The sequence below is a fragment of the Urocampus carinirostris genome, chromosome 4 (genome assembly GCF_059441175.1).
Source record: "Urocampus carinirostris isolate Australia breed hairy pipefish chromosome 4, RoL_Ucar_1.0, whole genome shotgun sequence".
NCBI classification, from domain to species: domain Eukaryota; kingdom Metazoa; phylum Chordata; class Actinopteri; order Syngnathiformes; family Syngnathidae; genus Urocampus; species Urocampus carinirostris.
Window position 1 is genome coordinate 24,208,493 of NC_142352.1, and position 5,003 is coordinate 24,213,495.

A 5,003-nucleotide genomic window follows, 5' to 3' on the forward strand; every position below is an offset into this window, starting at 1 on the left:
ATGCATACGGAGTTACTTCCGTTTTCTGCCTTTAACAATAAAATAACTTCAAAAATGGTACATATCAACGTTTTAAATGGGTAAAAACTGCAAGAATTGCAATAACTACAGTCCTAATTCATATGTTCAAGAATGTACCTACATCTTGAAAGGGAGTTAGGAATACCAGTAGTGCAAACTAATAACTAATCATAAATCATATTTTCAAAACTTGTTTGCGTACATCCACCAGTTAAGTTGTAAACATCTCTGTATGTCAAATATTCAGTTAAATAAATAATAAGTAATAAGTTATAAGTTATATATCTCATATCTTGGCAGCACGGCGGGGCAGTGGTTAGCGCATGTGCGGCACAGTTCATGTCATGGGAACCTCCTGCGTGGGTTCAAATCCAGCTCCAGACTTCCTGTGCGGAGTTTGTATGTTCTCCCCGTGGGTTTCCTCCCACATTCCACAAACATGCATGTCAGGTGAATTGGCCGGTCCAAATTGTCCCTAGGTGTGAATGAGCGAGTGAGTTGTCTGTCCCCGTGTGCCCCGTGATTGGCTGGCAACCAGTTCAGGGTGTCCCCTGCCCACTGCTTGGAGATGGCTGGGATGGGCTCCAGCCACCCCGCGACCCTAATGAGGATAAGCAGGTCGTCGAATGAGATGGGATGTTATATCTTTAAAACCTATTTGGATAATGATGTCAGATAGGGTCATATATCAATCATCAATTATAACACAATTCTAGGAATGATAATTGTGGACACAACAATGACCAGTTTTAGATTACATTTGAATTATAAGTTTGCATACATATTACAGTTACGTCACCTTATTTTGACAGGTAAGACATTAATAATAAATCACAAAGTAACGTTAGTCGTGCAAATAATGTAATAACTACAGTCTTAAATCGTACTTGCATAAAGATGAGTGCCCATTTGCATCAATTTAACAGGTAGGGTGATAAATAATTAAGGCGTTTAGGAGTGTCAGTAGTTCAAACATAATAACTAGATTGAAAAAGTATTTTCATAGCTTGTGTGCATGAATATGATATATATAGGGGCATACATTTAAATGAATTATGAGGGAATATTAGGAATATCAGGTGTAAAATTAATGTAATTTCTAGACTTAAATCCTATTTTCACATTTGCTAAGATATGACAAATAGGGCCATAAATTAAACATCAATGATGAAGGAATGTTGGTAGTGCAAACAAATCTAGTCTATAATCGTATTTACATATTTCGTTTGCATAGATATGACCAGCTTGGTGGCCTTGCGGGTAGAGCGCACGCCCCGAGACTGGGAAGTAGCTTGTTCAAGCCTCGGCCGGGTCCTACCTAAGACTTACAATATTAGTACCCATTGGTACCCTGCTTGGTGCTCAGCATTAGGGGTTGTAATTGGGGGTTTTGTCACCTAAAAAGACTCCCAACACATCAGTTGGGTTCAAATGAATCCATGAGAATCTCATTGTAAGAATGTAGTACTGTACCATTAAAAACTGAAATTGAAAACAGACACTGTCATTTGCATAACATGTCAGGTAGGGGTGGAGCCCATCCCAGCCATCTCCGGGCAGTGGGCAGGGGACACCCTCAACTGGTTGCCAGCCAATCGCAGGGCACACAGGGACAGACAACTCATTCGCTCATCCGCACCTAGGGACAATTTGGACCGGCCAATTCACCTGAAATGCAACCGGAGTGCCCGGAGGAAACCCACGCGAGCACGGGGAGAACATACAAACTCCGCACAGGAAGTCTGGAGCTGGATTTGAACCCACGCAGGAGGTTCCCATGACATGAACTGTGCCGCACAAGCACTAACCACTGCGCCGCCTATTATCAATTATATTAAATGTTTTTAAGCTACACGTTTTTGTGCATTTGGGCCCATGCACAATCAAAAGTGGGTTTGGATTTTCTAATCCCCCATCCTATTTCACAATGAGAGTTCAACAAAATTCATGTGAAAGTAAGTAACCATATGTCCCCTAAAAATACCGGCAAAATTCTGGTCAAACAATTAACTGAGGTTCTTTTCTCAGAACTAATTTGACTACTAAGGAGGTTGTTTTTAGGCACCAAAATATAATCTGCTGAACATGACCAAACGTGAATTTTGGATTTTGTCCAGAAGTAAAAATAAACTTGAAAGAACTTGAAAGAACCATGTTGTGAAGCTGTCACATCAAAAGTGAGGCGAGTTGTGTGAAGCTGGCTTTCATTCGAGGGGCTAGTTTAAGCACAATGTGTGACTGCTTGTTTTTAATTTTGTGCAAGAAAAAGGAGAATACATGAGGCCTGTCAAGCCTTTATATATAAAAAAAAAAATTCTCCAGAGTTCGTGTGTCCCTCTGCTTTTTGTTAGCCACCACCTAGACTTTGGCTAATATTTAAAAGCTAACACTACAGAGCTAACTTAGATTGAGCCGTTTTAATTGGTAAATACTTACTTTTGTGTGTGATATTCAGTTAGTTTGACCTCTAAATCAACTGGCTGGCGCTAAGTATGGTAAGAGATGAATTTACTCCTAACTTTTGTATTATAATAATACTACATTTCAAAGTTTCTTTCACGACACCTAATTTAGCTGTAAACAGAATATCAAACAACAATAAAACATGAAGAAAACAAGCAATAAAAACAAAAATAAAATAGAGTACAGTTTAAAAAGGGGGCGGAGAATGGCGGCATGTGAGGCATTTTTTTTATGGATAAGCAAGTCTGAAGAGGTGGGTTTTGAGTCCTGATTTGAAAATAGACAGCGTGGCGGCATTGAAGAAGACAGGTGGTAATGAGTTCCAGAGCTGGTGGGCTGAGCAGTTGAGAGCTCTACTCCCCATGGAGCTGCACAGGCAGCGGGCACGGTGAGATGGAGGGAGGAGGAATATCCAACTGTGCAAGATTGTGTCGCAACTTGAAGAAGGTCGAAAAGGTAGGGGGGAAGGTTATGCATGGTCTTACATGTGTACGGAAGAATTTTGCAGGTTGATCGGGAGCCAGTGGAGTTGCTGAAGGACAGCGGTGATGTGATGGCCAGGGGGGGTTTGGTAATAATGCAGGCAGCAGAGTTTTGGACCATATTAAGTTTATGGAGAGACTTTAGAGATAGGCTGTAGAAGAGGGAATTGCAATAGCCAAGGTGGGCGGATACAAGTGTATGGACGAGGTTGGTGGTGGTGTGGTTGGTGAGGGAGAAGCGAAGACGGTGAATGGAGCGCAGGTGAAAGTAAGCAGACCGGGTGATGTTATTTATATGAAAGTTAAAGGAGAGTGTTCTGACAGGGATGAAATCCAAACTCTTGACCTGAGAGGAGGGAAAAACTGAGGAACTGTCAATGTAGAGAAGGTGGATTTGATGCCAATTAGAGGTATCTCAGTTTTATTGCTGTTTAATTTTAAGAAGTTGACGATAAAACATGATTTTATTTCAGAGAGGCAGGGAGTTGAGAAAGGGTAGCAGGAGTGTGGAGTAGGGATTGCAGGAAATGTAAAGTTGGGTGTCACCCGCGAAGCAGGGGAAAGAAATGTTGAATTTATGTCGGAAATGACCTAGGGCTGGGGTCAGGAACCTTTTTGACCCAAAGAGCCATAAGAGCAAAATATTGAGTTTATTTTTTTTGAGAGAGTCATACCATATATTTTTATGTCAGATTTCAGCAAAACCGTTTTCAAAACAAGGTGCAAGCAGAGTCCTTTTGTAATAATGGCACAAAATACTGCAAATGAGGATACGGACGTCTTTCCCAGACGGTGCTGGTCATAGGGAAGTGTGCTGTGTGCATAGCTCCGCCCACTCCTATTGCTCACCCAATCAAATTCCTCGGTGTGCTTTGCTGGCGTTCCGTCAAAAAACTCAACATATAAAGTAACCATAGACTGCATTATGTTGAACCGGAAGTGAGCTTGTGTTACTTCGGCAAATATGCAAGTATGACTCCTTTGCATTAGACCCCACACCACTATCATCAGCACTTATCTCCTCCTGTTTACTTGTCACTTTTCACCTTCCTGTTCATTAAGAGCCCAAAAATGAACTTAAAAACAGGGAAGCTTGGGGTTGTGCAGTTTATTATTTTTCGTTATAAGCAGCCACTCTACTAAAATGGCAACGAAGTTGCTCGTGCTATTAGCTTTTTGATTTATTAAAAGTTTTACATCTTCCGTATAGAGTTAACTCAAGACATGTTTATTTGTATAGCCCTTAATCACAAGAGGTCTCAAAGAGCTGTACCGACTGTGCATCATTATAACATTATCCCCTGATCTAAAACCGACATGAGGGCAAGGAACTCAAGACATCAGCATTCAAAATCCGTATCCATATTGGAGTGTCCAATAAAGTGTAAACTTAATAGACGTGGGGAAGAAACATCTGGACAACAATATCATGACTTTTTGATTTGAAATTTGCGTGACTTTGTCGTCTTACTGGATTGTTTTTAAGCACTTTAATGCCCCTTTTCTTGTTTTATGACAATGTACACAATAAAACACTTAAAATTAGCATGTGGTAAAATGCCCGTCAGTTATCATTTTATTTTGTACCTTGATGAGTAAGTCAATGGTGGGTCGGTGTAGCTTTTTCGCAATTTCGGCTTAACGTTATACATTTTCGTGTTTGGTTTCATCTTGGTGCATCTTTACTTTTTAAATTTTAAATTGTGACACTATTGTGTTAAAAAGGAGCAGACCTCCTGTTGTGCTCTGCCATGCATAAGTAGACAGTCTCATCGCCATGCACCAAAAAGCAAGTCTACGTAGCACTGACGAGAGTAGAAAATGCTTACAATCCCACCTGCATGTTTTATGTGGCGAGCCGGGAGGGAAAGTGTGTGTGCGTGTTACAGGATCTTCTCAGCAAAATAAAAAAGCAGTTTCATTTCACTGCTGCACCTAAATCAATTGAAGAAAAGAGCTCGGGGGTTGGGGGGCCCGACTGCATCCCGGGGTGTGTATCCAGGCTGAAGTAGAAAGCACACAAACGGCTCAGCTCTC